This window comes from Mus musculus, chromosome 18 (assembly GCF_000001635.26).
Source record: "Mus musculus strain C57BL/6J chromosome 18, GRCm38.p6 C57BL/6J".
Lineage (NCBI taxonomy): Eukaryota > Metazoa > Chordata > Mammalia > Rodentia > Muridae > Mus > Mus musculus.
Window position 1 is genome coordinate 69,054,472 of NC_000084.6, and position 19,043 is coordinate 69,073,514.

At 38.8% G+C, this 19,043-nt stretch overlaps 1 long non-coding RNA gene across 2 annotated transcripts in view; it reads left to right on the forward strand.

Annotated features, from left to right (window-relative positions):
- Positions 1–19,043, forward strand: part of Gm31088 — a 71,224-nt gene that overhangs the window by 38,447 nt on the left and 13,734 nt on the right. For both annotated transcript variants that reach the window (XR_386316.2, XR_877530.2), the window contains exon 3: positions 7,883–8,029. This is a non-coding gene — a long non-coding RNA (predicted gene, 31088). The remainder of the gene's footprint in view (positions 1–7,882; positions 8,030–19,043) is intronic.

A 19,043-nucleotide genomic window follows, 5' to 3' on the forward strand; every position in this document is an offset into this window, starting at 1 on the left:
TTTGAAAAAAAAAAACCAAAACTTCAAAGCTCAAATTCCAGGCCAAGATGACTTTCCTTACCACCATTTGTTTAACTTTCAAGGAAGGGAAATGGATTGATTTTATAGACGTCTTTTTCAGAAAATTTCTGTTTGTTTTGTAGTATCTCGTGGATCCCGTTCTGGCACGGCACACACTATGTAGCTAAAGGTGCTCTTAATATTCTGATCCCCTTGTGTCCACCTCAGTGCACTGTGACCACAGGGGATTAGGTGCTATTTAAGAGGCTCTAGAGCAGTGTCCCTCAACCTGTGGGTCTCAGCCCCTTTGGAGCTTGAAAGACCCTTTCACTGGGTTACTAAGACCATCGACAGACACAGATACTTATATTACAACTCATAACAGTAGCAAAATTACAGTTATAAAGTAGTGACAAAAAATAACTTTGTGCTTGGAGGTCACCACAACATGAGGCGCTGTATCCGAGGATCACAGCCTTAGGAAAGGTAAGGCCCATTGCCCTAGGTATGAACTCGGGGCTTCAAGCATGCCAGGTAAAGATACCAACTGAATTGCAACCATAGCCTCAATAGGTTACAAATAGGTCATGGGATCTTCCTTGAGACCAGCATCAAGCTAACTGAAAACAGTACAACAGAAAAATCCATAAAAATGTCCCTTGAGAACATATATCACATTTTTCTTTTGGAACTTGAACTGATTTTTTTTTTAAATTGGACAAAACTGGAAAGTAAAAAAAAAAAAATTAAATACATAATCAAAAGAAGAATCAATAAAAATTAAAAATATATAAACCCATATGTCTTTAATGCAAACATTAGGTTCTTGGCAACAAACTAAAATCAAACTATGTTATAAAAAATGATAAACTCTATTTCTTGGATATTAAATGTACAGGCTAATACATATAAGGCAGCTGTGTTCTATGGTCCATCAGTCACCTATATTCCTTGTTTCTTGCCACTTGACCAGTGAGAGTAATCTCAACATCTGTGTGATTAGAGGTAGCTAATTACTACTCCTTCTAGCTGGTGATGAGAGAGCATTATGACTCTTTTTATAGTTGTGATAGAGAAATTATTTATTTATTTATTTATTTATTTATTTAGCACTTGTATCTGATGACTTTAGCCTCCTGAACATATCAGTTGCAAAAAGGCCACTAATTCTACCTCTGAAAGAATAAAAAGATGGGCCCAGGGAGGCAATCTGTTACCAGCTGAAAATCCTTTTCCTAGTGATATATTCTAGACACTGTGCCACAAGGCTAACTTCCTCTATGGGTGTGACAGTGAAAGAATCTAATGTGATCTTCATACACCTTGATAAAGTTGGCCTAGCCAACTGTTAATCATATCACACATATGCTAGGAAATGTCACACAATCATTACAATTATTCATATATGGTCTGTACTGTGCCATGGTAGCTATCTTTCTTGGGGAAACAGATTAGTACAACAGGATGGTCTTATTCTCTCATATTGAGAAATATTTCAAGTTTAATGATCAGACCTCAAATATCTTAACTAAGGATGTATTAATGAGTGGGGGGAAAAAAAACCAAGAGGAGAAATATCATGAAAGCCAAAGCTGACTGGGATTGCTGTAATAATTCCCAATTAAACATAAATCATTTACCTGCTTAAATTTTGGATCAATATTAAACATAAATCATTTCCCTGTTTGAATTTTGGGTCAATACACAGACCTAGACCTAGAGAAGAATCACAATGCTTTCAGCCCTGCCTATCCTCAAGAGCCAGCTACTGTAAGAGGTGGTCAAAGGCTCTGATAGCTTTCTTGTCTTGAGACCAAGGAGTTCACCATAATGATTAACATCAGACTTTCCTCTCAAAATCTGTTTTCCAGAACATGAAAATGACATCAGTAAAACAAAATACAACAAAAAACAAAAAACAAAACAAACAAAAGAAACCCAAAATCATAACACAACAAAACAACAACAAAATCCTCTGAAGTTTGAAAAAGAGAATCTTTCAATGGCCAAATCTCCCTAGGGTGCCAGAAATAGCTCACCCACAAGATGGCAAAGTTCAACTTCTGATGCCAAAATAATAAAATCATAGTTTCAAAGATGTCTCTGTAACATACTGTACAGAAAATAAGTACAAAATGGCTACACATGTATTCTCTGGTACTAATTTTATAGCGTGAAACATGACTTATATTAGTTGGGCAATAACTTCAAAAGAGGAGCTCTAAAAAAGACTCAGTTTCTAGAAATGCTTTCAGGATTGCTGTGCCACAAGGGTGTGGCTCAAAAGTCAACTGCTTCAAAGTCTAGGCACAATGGAGAAAGGATGGGATGTGTCGTGGGGGACACGTTGGATATAGTGTCAGTTTATGAGTTCCATATTTGCTTTCTGCTCATGTCAAAACATGACAGAACATCTTTTAGGAATCTGGCAAAGCAGTTCTTATTTCATACTTTTTCCAATGTGGCTCTATTATATACACATAACGCATATATACAGCAATTTGTCATGGCGTAGATGCTACTGTTGGTAGACTGAGAAGATGGGAAATGGCTTTTATGGTTAGGATGGTGGTCTGAGGACTTCTGGGATCCAATTTGTCATTGTTTTTGAAGGACTGGTTGCCTGTCTCTATTTTTTTTATCAGTTAATAGGATTGTTTTGCTTTTGTGTATGGAGGCAGCTAGACCATCTTCTAGACCATACAGCACAGACTACCAATTGGCAGGTGAAATCATGTAAACTTTCATTTCAGTGGCCAGGTAAAGTTTATCTTTGAAATGGAATTGGGAAGACTGGTATGATGGGACAATGTCTAATATTTTAATATTTAGGAAACTTAGACAGGGTAATCATTTGAGTTCAAAGCCATCCTAGGGTATATAATGGTGACCAGCCTGAAATAAGTACAAAAGCACTATCTGAATAAAGCCAATAAAATGAAGATGAACTTTAAATTTCAGTGACTGTCATGCTTCTGCATCAATAATTTTTCTTTGGATGGCATTGTTTGTGACTGCATAAAGTCCTTATTTCTCAAAGATAGAAAGCATATACTTTTCACTGGGCTGCCTTTACACAAGAACATATACCATCTTACCCTTAACAGTGATTGAGAAGCCTGTTAAGAACTAAGTACTACAGGATATCATGTCTGATTCAGTTCACAATGGAAGTGATAGAAGTTCCAGTTTAATAGCTAGCATGTATGCATGAGTCTCTATTGTATTGATAATAGTAGTGGGATACAGTAAGATGGCCCTTGAAGAACATTTTGGATTTCAGTTAGTAGCATAATCTCTATGAGTAGTTCTCTGAGATGCTATGTCCATTGATATAGACTAATAAATTACTTCTGTTTCATGAGGAGTATCTATTGCTTACAGCTAAGCAACCCAACCAATTCAAGAAACTAAGAGACAGTCAACTTTTAGAAGACAAGGAAGCAACTCAAAACCCAATGGGAAAAAATATTTCTATACCCAACAAAACTATTAGTTCACTGGGAAGACAAAATAAATCTATTCTATCTAAAGGACCAGATACTTATAACCTATGTGTATTAAAGAAACTATTAGAAAGAGGAGTTTTCGTAGCTCATGACTTAATTCTAGCACTTGGAAGGCAGAAGAAGGTGGATCTCTATGAGTTCCATGGAAATATAGAAAGTTTCAGACCAGCCAGAGTTACATAGTGAAACCCTGCCTTTAAAAAAAAAATGAAAGAAAGGAAGGAAGGGAGGGAGGGAGGGAGAGAGGGAGGGAGGAAGGGAGAGAGAGAAAGAGGGAGAGAGAGAGAGAGAGAGAGAGAGAGAGAGAGAGAGAGAGAGAGAGAGAGAGAGAGAGAGAAAGGAAGGAGGGAAGGAAGAAAGGAAGAAAGAAAGAAAGAGAGAAAGCAATCTATCACATGTAAATCCACAGACCAGGACAAGAGAATCCATTTAGATATAAATATAATGCCCAACAGTGAATAGAAGTAAAGAGAAATCTGGGGATAAAATTTGTGCATTGAACCTAAAGAAACAAAATAAGGATTAGAAAAAACATAGTTTTATAATTTAAATAGATTATGGAGGAGAGGATGAGTTGGTGAATAGCTATATTCAAGTCAGAATTAAAATGCAAAAAAACCTCCAGTTTGTTGTTCAAAATAATTACTTTTTGAAAAACACAAATTTTGAAAAAAATCATAAATTATTAAAATATTTTATACAAGTCAAAAGACAGATGTCCTTTCTATAATGAAACATATATCACACAAACATAATCATGGCAAGTCATCAAGACCGGGGCAGTCCTAAAAATAAAAGGTATGGTTAACTCATGAGCTGCAGCAACTATATTTGTCCTCACTTAAAACTTAGGCCAAGTAATTGAAGCAAAATGTCAGAAATGTATGAAGAACATTATACCATAATCATAAAGGGTCATTTTAATAAATTCCTCTCAGAATTTGATGTTTTTTAGAAATAGAATAATATTCATTGTGGTGGAAAAGAGATAAGGAAAAACATCAATTTTGAAAGTTTGTATGGAATAGACTCCTGTTTTCCAATTACTTCAACATTATCCTAAGAGATCATTCAAATAAACACATTCTTTTATTTTTAATATATAATTTTTCCAGACAGTATATTTAGATCATGGCTTTCCTTTCTTTGTGTTCTCCCAGTTCTCCCCCCTTTCCCTATCCATCCAATTCCACCTATTTTATCTTTTTATATTTAGAAAGCAAATAGGCCAATAAAACAAATGAGAATAAAACAAAGTAAACAGACAAACAATGGACACAAGAAACACAAATGCAGACACCACACACACACACACACACACACACACACACAGAACACATAATTGGAAACCATAATAGGGAAGCAAAACACAATAAAGGTTTAAAAATGCACACGCATTATGAGACAAAACAAAACATCTTAATCACTGTTGGGTCTTAACTCTAATTTGAATACTCCATTGGATAGCACTATTTTTTTTGTTGTTGTTCAAGCACTGGTCAGTTGGCAGTGGTTTTTGTGTTAGGGAAGGGAGCTTGTGTCTAGTTTCTCTCCCTGAGCTACGATCCCATCTGACTTGGATCTGTGCAGACCCTGTGCATGTAGCCACAGACCTTGTGCATTCATGTATGTGTTAGAATTGTTGTGATTGGAAGAACTTGCTCTCTTGGTGTCCTCCATCCCCATCAGCTCTTAGAGTCTCTCTTCATCCTCTTCCACATAGTTCTCTAAGCCCCAAGAAGATGGATGCCACACTGTTCCAAGGTCTCTCACGTTCTACTGATTGTCTGGTTGTGGAATTCTTAGTTCCCATCTCCTATCAAAGCAGCCTCTCTGGTTATAGCTGAGTGAGACACTAAAATATTTGTCTTTCTGTGTCCAGGTTATCTCACTCAGGATAAGATTTTTTTCTTCTACTTCCATTAATTTATCTGAGGATTTTGTGATTTCACTGATTTTAACAGCTGAGTAATTGTGCATTGTGTAAATATATCATATCTTCATTACCCATTCATCTGCTGATAGATCTCTAGGCTGATTCCCAGTGTGGCCATTCTATTTCCCAGATAGAGACTGCTGTTAGGTCTAGGTGGCTGACACAAGGCTGAGCCGGAGTTTCCAGTAAGAAGAAGAGTTAGACTCTAGGACATATTAATAATAATAATGGTTGACACAGTAGCAAAAATGAAGGAATTTTGTTTTGTTTTGCTTTGTTTTGTTTTGTTTCTTATGGGCATAGCTTTATTATCTAGAGTGCAGGAAAACTAAAATTTAAATACTAAAAATTTCCAGAAGAGAGAGAAAAGATGGCCACTCCTTACAAATAGAAAATATTCATTTTTCCCCCTCCAAGATAGGGTTTGTAACCTTTGTTCTGGAATCTGTAGACTAAGATGGTTTTGAACTCATAGAAACCTGTCTGACTATGCCTACTAAGTGCTGGGATTAAAGGCATGCACCATCACCACCTGGCTGAAAATATACATGTAAGTGCATACATGTATGAAAACTGACCAGGTTCCAGGCCTTGAGACAAATGATTATAAAGTAAAATGTCTTCATCTTGTGACAAGGCTGATATTAGTTGATTTTTTAAATCATTATTTCATTTCTTTACATAGAATTCGAATCAACCTCTTGATAATTTTTTAAAAGAAGTCTATGTTTTTTAAAGTGAAATATTGATAGTGCAGAGAAAGAGAAGAAATAGACATTTCTAGTTAGTCATTTCTACTGTGGTGGTTTGAATGGGAAATGTCCTCCATGGGCTTATGTATTTGAACACTTAGCCCTCACGTGGCGATCCTTTGGTTGTTACTTTTAGGAGATAGAGAAGTGCATCACCGAAAGTTAGGTTACGGTCACTTCCTCCCTCCTTGCTTTAAGTTCTTCCATAAGTTGCTTCTGATTGTGGTATTTTATCACAGCAAGAGAGAAGTAACTGATGCAGAGTCTTGTTACCAGGAAATGTGGGAGAAATTGGAAGTTTCAACTAGAGAAAGCTAGTTAGTTGAACTTAATGGGACAGTCCAATAGGGATCCTAGGAAGCAGAGTTGCTGAGAGTACTGCAGACAGTGGAGGCCTGGCTCGTGGAAGGGGATCCTGGAAGTTAGAAACAACTGAGATGGAAGTATAGTTGTTATTGAAGGTGCTTATGAATGACTACAAAGAAAACGAACAAAACATAGGGTAGGAAAAAAAATAGAATAGTTTAGAGAAGAACAGAACACAATGAAGCCTGATGTTCTAGCCAAGCCATGAGCTGAAAATAAGGCAGTCATTTTTTAGGAGAGTATTTCCCCAAAAGAGAACCCTCTTGATATGCATTAGAAGGATAGGAAGTACCTTCGGGACGAAACTCTATCGAGCTAAAGTGCCATTTTTTGAAGGCCAAGAAGAGCCAGATGGTTTCCTTTCCTAGAAAGCAAAAGCGTACAAGCGCTGATGCAACTCTGATCCAAGGGGATGAAGGGCCATCCCAAACTATCAGCTGCACTTGGCAGTGTCATCTACATGGTACTGGCTTTGGGGATGAGAAGAATACGGGGGGATGAAGGTATTGTGGGTTCTTTCTCCATAGTTTTGGAGAGCTACTGAGGACAGTTCCTGCAAGGAACCTGAGAGGCTGTCGAAGCTATGACTATGAACCCTGGGTTGTCATGGAGATGCTGAAGATGCCATAGTCATAAGATATCTACCAAGGGGAGCTTGCCTTAGGGAGTGGAACGATCCCAAAAGGGAAAAAAAAAAGAATATATGTTGCATTCAGCAAAGCTAGAAGAGCAAGGCCACCGAAGCCTTTGGAAACCGAAGCCCTTTGAGACAGATATGGGACCTGCATGTATAGGAGCTGCTGTTTCCCTCCTAAGTTCTGATCTTGCTTTGGTTTAGTGTTTCCTCACCACTCCTTATGTATTCCTTCTGGAGTGGGAATTTTTATTCTGTGCCATCACATATATGTTAGAGAAAGTAAATCTGCTTAGTTTTCTTTATGTATTTATTTAACATAGGGTCATAGTTAAGAGATTGCCTTTCGTCTCAAAGGAGACTTAAACAGAAGACTCTTAAACAGTGCAGAGACTGCTAAAGACTATGGGAACTTTTGAAGTTGGACTGAAAGCATTTTTTGCATTATGTGACAGCCATAAGTCTATAGGGGCCAGGGATCAAATGTGGTGGTTTGAAAGATAAATTTTCCACATAGGCTCATGTATGAATATTTGGTTGCCAGTTGGTGGCAGTTTGGGGAGGCTATGGTACTTTTAGGAGGTGCAGCCTTGCTGGGGGCAGTTCAGAACTGGGGGTGGGGTTTGAGGGTTTATTGGATCACCCCCACTTACTGTTTTTCTCTTTCTTTGTGTTTTTTGTGTAGGTTTGGAATGTGATCAGCCAACTTGTTGCTCCTGCTCCCATCCTATACCTTCCTTAAAATGGGCTCTATCCCTCAGAAACAATACAGGGAAGTCAAATCTTCCCTAAGTTACTCTTGGTCATCATATTTTTACCACAATAGCAAAAGGTAAATAATATACTTTCTCTGTGCATAACTAGAATAATAAATCACTGGCCTTTAAGTTGTATACCCTCTATTGTAACATCTGGGTCTGGGACTGTTCTTTGTGGCCTCTGGTTTTGAACTGTCTACTGCTTACAATCACGAAAGTCATGTAGTATACCACTAGTCTGGAACTCACCATGAAGCACAGCTCAGCCTCATATCCTCGATTAAGGATATGAGTGTGTTTTGAGCACATAGCTTTCTTGTGGTATATTCAAAATCAAATAAGGTATTAGTCCCATATAAAATTAGTTTAAAAGGACATTATGAAGAAGTTTTTACACTGAGTGTATAGGAAATTTGTGGTGTGTGGAGAACAGCTGAATAAAATGTACATTGGGGTGAGGATTAGCCTATGGAGTCACATACTGCATGTGCATACGTGCAGCAAAGGTGTGCAGGGAAAAGTAGTTTCTGACATGCATTTGCTGTCGTTAACAATGGCCTCATAGGGTCAGCAATTTGTCCAGCAGAAATAAGCATCCTAACTCAGTCTAGAATGATCTTGGTGTTCAGTTCTGCTTCCTGCCCAAGTTTAAAACCTCAATATTCATTCAAACTGTCACAGTAGTCCAATTATCTCTAGTACAAAATATCCCACAGTTCAGTACTGTAAGACATTGTGTAGCTTATAAATGACTAAGATTTGCACTGACTGATAACATTTTCCCAAAGTCAAACAGAATCCGCTTTTGTCTCTCCACGCTTCTCAATATCGCTTCGCTTTATTTCAATACTTCTCTTGTAATTGAGCAATTCCATAAAAATCAAATAAAATGATTTATAATGGAATGATTACTCCAGGGTAACATTTCAAGTGAAATTAAGATTGAAATCTAATTTAAAAGCTTTAATGTAAATGGGTCATTAGAGGAGGTTCTCAGGGGAATTTGCAATTCAACGAAAGTGACAAGGGTTTTAGAGGGGTGCTGGGCCTAAAGGTGTTACAATCCTGATACATGCTCATTGCAGATGAGCAATCCTATCACAACCGCTCTACAGGATCTGAACAGCTGAGTTGAAAGCTGCAATCAAAGGCTAGCAAAAAGATTTCCACCCACTACAAGGCTTCTCCCTGGGAGAAAAAAAAATCTGATTTATAGACAGGTTTCAGTGAAGCCACTGTGCATAATCGACACTAATTAATCTAGTTAGCTATTGTGGGCCAGACCCAAACTACTTCCTTATTAAAGCTGCACTCTCCTTAACCATAACTATTCTTTAACAATTAACTAAGCTTTCTTATTGGTATCTATTGATACCATCTTTGATGTATATTTGACACCTGTGTAGTCTTGAAGCACTAGGATAGAATACTCCCTACTTACCCTAGCATTTTAAAAAGTATTTATTTTAATTGTGTGTATGCATGTGTGTCTTTTTACATGTGCATGCATGTGCATGTGTGTATGCATCTCTCTCTCTCTCTCTCTCTGTGTGTGTGTGTGTGTGTGTGTGTGTGTGTGTGTGTGGTGTGTGTGTGTGTGTGTGTGTGTGTGTGTGTGTGTGTGTGCGTGCAGGCAGTAAGGAGGCCAGAGGGGCTCTGGTTGTGTCTCAATTCAAAGTTACAGATCTAGAAGTTGTGAGTTTTCCATGTTGATGCTGGGAACAGGAGCTCGGTCCCTAGTAAATCCCTCTTAACTTCAGAGCTCTCTCTCCAGATCTCCCAAAGCCTTTTTAAAAATATTAGATATTTTTACTTCCTAGAACTTCCACTCTGACTGCTTGGCTCCTTGACAATCATTTGCCTTCTTTCTAATTTCTTTTCATTTTGCTCTTATTGTGCAGATAATTAAGTTTCACATAGACAGAGCCCAGTTCTCCAAAATGTAGCTATTTTCAAGGCTTTTCTGAGCTCATATAATGCTTGAAATATTGCATTACATATAACAAGAGCAATAACTATTTCATCTTATTAACATTAATGATTACATTAATCATTAACGTTTATTGATCACTTAAAATGAAAGACTCATTATGCTAAGCCTTGACATAAATTCTGTTGTAATATTCACAATTATTCTAGATTGTAGAAATATCACCTCCATTATATGACCTATAAATGGAAGATTAAGAAGGTTTCAGTAACTTATCTAAAGTCAGAGAGTTGATAAATGGAAGATGCAGAGCCAAGGTCAAACCTACAGGCTCACACCACTGAAGGTTGGAGATGGGTAGGCTCAATGGGAAAACCGCCACAGGATGGTCCTTTCTTAGCCTATAGTGTTATTCCTTGGATTGACTCTGTACACTGCCAGATTGAATTCATCACAGATCTCCCAAGCTGGACTCATTCAAAAATAATAAAAATAAGATTTTTGGGCTACCTCACAGATGTTTCCAAAGGTTTAGATAACATTTTATGAAGGCTTTATAAAAATCCATTACAATTCATATGCTTTAGTTTTGTGGATGACGGAAGACTTGAAAATATCTATAGAAGAAGGTGGCCGATGTTCTATTTATTGCTTTTGCAGTTCTCTGACTTTATATAGTTGACAGCTACTACAGAAGCAGCAACGTGGGTAGCTCACTTCCCACTCTTTTCTGTTAGCTAATACACATGACACTACAGTCCAGCCACCTCAGATCGTGCATACAGAGCTACACAGCTTGCAGACAGTCAGCCTCGCGCATGCCCCTTTAAGAAAGAGCAGAGAAAATGGACTGAGGAAATCTGCTCTGGAGACCTTCTTACAACAGCATTACAAATTTCCTTAGACCATGAAGACAGTCACATCATTCATTCTTATTGTCATGTTGACTGACTTTGATGGAGCAATGGAGGAGGCTAATTACTGTAAGGAGGCAACATCCATGGAGAAAAGAATCCAAAAACCTAAGAGCATCAGTAATGGGGCAACCACATAATAAAGTATTGCTCAGATGGAATCTCACATGGAAAGGCATTTTTGGGATTGTCTCAGGAAGCAGCCATATACTCCTAGCCTGGAATCTCTCAAGAGCAAATGTGAATTGGTACCAGTAACCAGGAAAAAAAACGTATCTGAATATATGAGTATTCATAGTTTGGTTCCACCTAGACCTTACATTTTGGAGAATTTGAGTTCTGAAGTAACACAGAGGAAATATTTTAGGAAATATTAAACTTATGAACATTCACCAAGACATGCAGCTCCTAGTCTGTCTGTGGGTCTCCTTCAGTTCCCTCCCCATCATACCCCCTTTACCTAATTTACTAAAGACATGTTGGCTCTCCACATCTTCTTGCTCATATCAAGCTTCCTTTGGCCTCCTTGCCTTGGGGCTTCAGTGCTTCTGGCTACTCCTTCTTCCTGAAAGTCTTTTTGCTGGTAGTTTTCTGTCCCTTGCAAGCATCATTTAAGTTTGGGTGTCTCTTCCAGTATTACCTCCAGAGACTTGGCCCTGACCATGGTGTTCTGTGTATATATGTGAAATATTTTTTTCTTCTCACCATGTATATACAGAAACCCAAAATGATTTGATACATGTAGAGAACTCTCTCTTTCTTATTACAGAAGTTAACAAGTGACAGATGAGAAAAGATAAGCTGTCACAGGACAGTAATAATTAAGTATGTATTAGAGAAAAGGGGACAATATATAATGTGTCCTCCCACATAATACCCTGGAACAGAAAGTAATATTAGTAGGGAGGTTGGCAGAGTCCGAAGTCTATAGTATACAGTTCATGCAATTGTACTAATGTGAAGGTCTTAATTTTTGTCAAATGAGCCAAATATAAGTGAAGTGTACAGAGAAACTACTCATATTACATTTAAAGTTTTCCAGCAATTCTAAAACGTCTGCAAAATAAAACACTATATTAAAATAAACCAACTGCTAAATCACCCTCTAAAACATTTTTGTCAATAAGCACAGTGATTAGCTTTATATGGCCTTAATTTTGCTTCCATTGCCTCATATTTTTACATTTTTATTGCTTTCTAAAGTATGTGTGTGTGTGTGTGTGTGTGTGTGTGCATGTGCTTGTGGGTGCATGTGTGCATGCGTGTGGGCATGCGTGGGCATGTGTGTGAATGCAGGCACCTATGGAGTCCATAAGAATCATGAGCTGCCGGAAATGCCTGCTGAGAGCTGAACTTGGGTCTTCTTTGAGCCCAGTGTGGGCTCTTTACTGCCCAATCATTTTATCCAGCCCCACCATTTCACTGTTTGTTGTTTCGTGTCATTTGTTTGTGTGTTTGCCAGATATGTAATTTCCTTCTCTGCAGTAAAACTCTCCGCAGGTAGTGTGATGGGAAACACTAACAATTACAGTACCTGAGTTCGGGCTCCAGGCTAGGGTTTGCATTCATTTCTACAGCACTGTTACCCACATGTCATCCTGTTCCCATATAGATCACTGACACTCATGGTGTCTGTTGACCCTCTTAAAGACTTCTTAAAACCTGTGACTATCACGTTCCAGCACCACATTCTTTTTGGTCTGATATCCTCAATGCACTGACACACTTGGGATAAAGGAAAGTATGATTGAATGTACACTAGTGGTAGGCAAAGCACTTGCTTACCCTTGGAGATACCTGGATGAATCAAACACAGACTTTAGCTCCTAAAAGCTTTCTAGAGAACATCATTTTTCAGTGGAGGCCAGTCTGGCAGAGTAAAGCTGGATTTTTACTGTAGAAATACAAATGAGTGACCCTTTCAGGTGCATTCCTGCCTTTGTCTTATCAGCTGAGTACTTGGACAAATTGCTAACCTCTGTGTTCATCTATTTGTAAAATCACAATAGTCATGCTACACATACATGTATAGGGTTAATGATAGCTGATATTTGTAACTCACCAAGAATAGTATCTGACATATGTAAAGGCTCAGAAAATGTTATCTAGCATTGTCATTTAAATAAGTGTATAAATAGCAAATAATGCTGCCAGGGTGAAAACTAGGTTGAAAAACTACCATCTACTATATTAGTCATCAATAATTTATGGTAAATTATTCTCCTCCATTGTAGTTCATGAAATCTACAATTAAGATAAGACTATCATTTTGTCTAATGATTTGTGCAAAGAATAGCCCCCCAGAGCAATATAAGAATATACTCTTTCTCAATAGAACACAATACCGACCCCTCCCTTTGCCCAAAAGTTGTTTCTCCAAGCGCAGAACAAAAATAATAATTTTGTAGTCTGAGGAGGGACATTTGCAGTGGCTCCTGTGATTAACTTCATATCTGATTGATCTCAATTCTGCTGTGACTTTCGAAATAGGAAATTTCTATATTTCTTGTTCTGTTTCACTACTCTATCAAGTAGCTAACAGAATACGTGATTTTATACAATATGTTTCCACCCACTCCACTCCCATTCCCGTCCCTATTTTGGGTAAGGTGGAGGCGCTTACAATTGTGACAGCCTCCTGTGAAAGACAAACCTCTTGTCAGTGAAAATTGTTGGATTAAGTCCGCTGATATTGATGATGGGAATATGTGAAGCAAAATATTTTATAAGATGGAGTTCTTCAGCTTCTCAATATGAATAGAGAGATAACCAGATCTCTCCAATGAGAGTGTCTGTCCAACTCTTCCGGCCCCTACCTTACGTTCTAATATCTAATCTTAAAAAAAAAAAAAGCTGCATAGAAGAATGGGGAAGACAAAGGAAGATAAGATGGGAGGAAAAGGAGGAAAAAGAAGGAGAAGTGAAAGACCCACAATGTGAGGGCTCCCCCACGTTCTGACTCAGGAGAGGCGACACCCAAAATCACCCACAAGAAACGGGTCTTGCTGCAAATTGCAAGAGGATTTTTATTCAAGAGCGCTCTCGGGCCCATGGTCATACACCACGCAGGGGTAGAGGACCGTGGCGCCCCGAGTAGCTGGGTAAGGGAGTATTTAAAGGAAGAAACCGAAACTCAAGGAAGTGGGGAGGGCATTGTTGGAAGATACCAAAGATACCAGTTAAGAGTCACAAGGAAGTGTAAAGTTACAAGAGTCACAAGGAATACCTGGTAAGTGTTAACTCTCAAGACAGCTTCTAAGAGCCCCTAACAATAGAACATTTGCATTGTAGGTTCTGGGTGACTTTCTTTGAATGAGCACTCTTTGAACCCAGGAAGCGGGTGGGTGGAGGAATGTCGCTATGTGTTTTATGATTAGCATACCTTTACAAAGGCCACATTCTCAAGCCTGGGCCTAAAGGCCTAGAATTCTGTTTTTTTTGTTATACTTTCAGAAGGAGGAAGAGGAAGGAGAAGAGAAGGAGCGGGAAGAGAAACTCTGAAGGGTTGTACCAAATACACTAGGTTCCGACTGACTTAAGAGTTGTCACCAGAAACTTGTCGTTTATAATCGTGACTCTTCATTGCTCGCTCTAACTTCATAATTCTGGATCGACTTTCATGCTGTAGATGAATGGTTTGCACAGAAGTAGCAGTTTTTGTGCTAAGGTCTTGGCCTCTGATGACCTTCACCATGCCACTGGTACCCTTGTATCCTAGTCTTTGGTTTTGGTCGTTAACATTTGCCGACTCTCACGACTTTTGTCTTGAGAAGTAGCGTAGAGAGTTTAGCCTATGCCGACGGGAGAGTTTGGCTTAAACTACTTAACTGTTCTTCATGATGTGGTGAGACTGGGCAAGTGACTGCTTCATCTGAGACACAGGATACAGTGCATTTCTCGAGTGGATGCAGGTGAGCCATGCGCAGGACATGTCCACGCACACAGTTCTACAGTACTGACAATGAACCTATGTGGTCAAGGAGCTGGCAGGAAAGAAAGAAGAGCCCTTGGGCAAGGGCTTGGTAATCCCTGGAGTTGATTCCCAACCCACATTTGATTGCACCCCGCTAAGAACCTACAGCGGGTCAGTCAATGTCTTGGGGCCTGTCACTGTATTAACTAATTTAAATTTCACAGAGTTAAGCACTCTTCAAAGACGTAGGCACTATTACTGTGCTTATTTCACAAGCTTTAAACTCTACCACATGCTTCTCTAAAAGCATACCCCTCGTTACACAATGCTTGTATGTGGGTGTGTATGCACGACATTTCCTTATCACTGTCTTAAGCATTGAAATGCAGAAATCTATACACTAGTCTTCCGCTGTTTGGAGGAACCAAGCTCAAGACTATCTCTCAAATGGGTTTTTTTCCCCTTGCATACCAGTTCTTCCCCAGGTTCCTAGGGAACAAACAGATCAAGAGGTAATTATCCCCAATTTCCAGTATTCCATTTGGCACAAGTAAACAGGTTAAAATGACAAACTCACTTATCAGATGATTTCACATTAATTTTAAAAAACTTTATAATTTTCTACCCCCTTTTATTTGCTCCCGAGGGAAAAATATATATATAACCTTTTATTACTTCAAAAACCACCAAGAAACAACAAATTTAACAAGAAATTAACGGGCAGGTGAGTTATCCAGTCAAATCCTGAAGCGGATTGGGCTTTAAAGCCTTAACTGTTCCATCAAGCACCACCCTGCCGAAGCGGGGCTTCATTTCTTCTTGGCATTCCTGCAACTTCCTGTTTCTAAGAAAAAAAGGATTAAAGTATCCCATAAAAAAAGAGGGAGGGGGAAGAGCTCGAAGTTCCCTGGACATCAAAGAGACCTTACACAACAACATTTTGATGAGTTAAGTGTAAAGGAATCAAAAACACATGGATGAAATTTCCCATAAAACCCACATGTGTTTAAAAGTCAAGGGAAAAAAACGCGCATGGCCAAATGCACTTGGGGTTTTGTCAAACCCCAAACATTTGAGGAATAGTGTGAGATGTTTAAAGAACCCAAAACACAGCTGGATCAGCCTGTATCATCCCGAAAGCATCTGCCAGGCGAAGAGGATAAAGGAGATAAGCCCACCAAAAAAAAAAAAAATTTTTTTTTCCTAAGAAAACAAAAGGACAGAACAAACCACTTGTTGACGGTGCTGACAGCTGATAGGAAAGTTGCATTTTCCAACATAGACATATTTTTAAATTACCCCTAAACTTATAAAACTGCAATTTCCATAATATGTTAGGAGTAATCTATTTAAAAGTGCTCCTTTAAAAACAACAACAACAACAAAAAGAATTGTCATCTTTCAACCTCCAGATTTTCCAGCTTAACCAGGTAGATTTGTTTCCAGAGCTTTCGAACCTTGATCAAGCTACATACACAACTTTTTCTTTTTCTTTTTTGTATACTTGATTCACATTTGCTAGGCTAAGCACATTATTAATTGGTCTTGCTTTTATTTACAATACTACTGCCTGGAATATATAGTAGAACGCATAATTGAATTTGGGGTTTACTGTAATTAAAAAAGTCAAAAGAGCAATAAACGTAAGCGTTGGTAAAGAATTGCCTCTGAAAGCCAGTATAAATCAGCAAGATTAAATGATTTTATATCATAGTTAAGTTCCTTAATTTTAATTTATGATTGCGCACTTGTTTTCTTTCATTGTCTGCTGGAATTTCTTGTCGACGCTTGATCTTTAGACAAGATCACGAGGGATTTAACAGGCTGTGGAATCTATGATATCAAACTGAATGGATCTGCATCTGAGGTTTTCTTCCTTCCTCCCTCCCTCCCTCCCTTGCTTCTTTCTTTCTTTCTTTCTTTCTTTCTTTCTTTCTTTCTTTCTTTCTTTCTTTCTTTCTTTCTTTCTTTCTTTCTTTCTTTCTTTCCTTCATGTATCCTGTCTGTTTTTAAGATTAGCCACATAGAGAGCAATTTGATAACAGATTGGAGTACTTCTGTGAGTCTGCCCTCCAGCTGACTAAAACCCTGATTGCTAGGAAAGAATGGACCACAGTTGTCTAAGTTCGAGCGCACTTACCTAAATGCCTCCGCACTTTTGGGTTTTTTGTTGTTGTTGTTTTGGTTTTGGTTTTGGTTTTTTTTGTTTTTTGCGTTTTTTTTTTTTCTTTTTGTTTTTTGTTTTGTTTTGGTTCGGTTTGGTTTGGTTTTTGGTTTTTGGTTTTTGGTTTGCTGTTGTTGTTGGCCTTGGTTTTCAGGGGTTGCAGAGACCATTGATGCCAATGCTGTGTATTCTTAGTCTCCAAACATCCAGCCCTCCCCTCCCCACTTTTGGATATAAACAGTATAGACGATTCTAGAGAAATATAAAGCATGGAGACCATAGCGAGAATGGTTCTGTAACGAACGTACACCAACACGGAAACAGCAATTCCCACTGCTCCTCAAATACTGCAATATGACTTCTCAGTTCCGACAGACTTGAATCCAGGATCTGTTCTCTAAACGATGATTCCTGGTACATCTGAAGCTCATGGCCCAAGGGTTGTGCTTCAATAACACAGCCATAACAACCCAGATCCCATTTGCTGGAAACCACCATGTGTTGAAATCTGAGCCAGATGTTTAAATCCTTCCTCTCTTATTCACAACCTGTGCTGGTAGATGTCTGCTGTTTCTGCTTGATAGTTGATGATCTTAAAGAACCGTTTAGTCCCAAAGCGCGCTCCCAGACTTCAGCTCCGCTGCCTTTTGTTTGTCTGCTATGAATGAACCAAATTGGCATTTCTTGAGAGGGCCACAGGAACAGCTGGCTCTCCTGTCAACGCAGTAAGGAGCTCTTGAAACCACTGGCTGTGCTCTTTCTCCTCTGCCCCGCAATGGCTATTCTAAAGCTCACGGTAATACTTCTGTCTCTCCAGACATGACTTGCATCTGCTTGCTACATTTATGCTCCTTCAAATTTGCCTTGCACATGCGCGCTCAGGACAATGGTGATGAAGAGCTCCCAATTGCTCTGGGAACCGACTCCATGAAGCTTTTAAGGCTGTCTTCTGTTTCCTCTTATTTCTCTCCCCAGCTTAACTAACAGGAGTGAATGTTATACCTAGGGAATGGAAAGTCCATGGCTAAGAAAATAAAACCACATCGGCCTTCATTGCGTTCTTCCTATTGATACTCGAATCTCTCCTATCAGCGTGATATGCTAGGAGTGGAAGAGAAGACCTGCCTTTCACCAAAATTGCTTTATTCACTGGAGAATCCCAGGCCTTTCCATGAATGCTTGGGATTAGTAACCAAGATGACAGGTTCTTCTAGATTGTCAGTGCTCACTAATACAATTAAGTGGACATTTAAACTTGAGCATCCCCAGGCCTAGGGATGGGAATGACAGAGTTCCTGTTGTAGGCTGTCTCTGAAAAGGAATCCCAAAGCCAAAATTACTCCACAAGAATGAATCAGTAAAACAAAAGCCGAACAAAAAAACGATGCTGTCTTCACAACAAAGAGGAACATTTGGAATCGAGCTAAACTGAGAGTAGGAGAAAAGTTAGCAGAAAAAAAATCATAAACCAACAGTAACAACAGAAAAAATCTGGTGTCAAGATATAAAGATTAGATGCACATATTTCAGATGGCTTAAGGATTGGTAGCAAATAATTTGAAAGTCTTGGCATGCATAATTAATCCATCAATGAGAATTTACAGAGAAAAGAAAAATATAAAGAATAAGAAGCCCAGTGGTCAAAGACACATTTGGTATGTGCAAGGCACTAGGTACCACACCTAGCACTAATTTTTAGAAAGGATCAATGAGCTAGCCTTTATCACACCCATATCCCAGCATTTGGGAAGTGGAGGCAGGAGGCCCAGGCCATCCTTAGTAATACGGCAAGCCACAGTTTGCCCTTAGCTACAGGAGACCACCCCCCTCAAAAATAAAATAAAAAAAGAGAGGCAAAGTAAAAAATATCCGTTCTCTCATTGCAGATAAAAGTAGCTCTTGGGTTTTTATGCCATATCGTGCTTCGTTGCTAGGTCTCTCGGATTCATAGTTTCAAAAGTTGCCCATTGATGGGAACTAGAAATAAAAGATGCTCTCAACATTCCTAATGGCACTTTGGATTGTCACAAATCTTTTACAAAGAGATTTTGCGGTCCATCTCAGAATTTGTAAGTGTTATGCATCTGACATCTTTGACCACTGCAGACTTTGCTGGGAGCAACAGTCTTAGATGGAGTGATCCCTGGCGTCCCTGCTTGTGAGCATT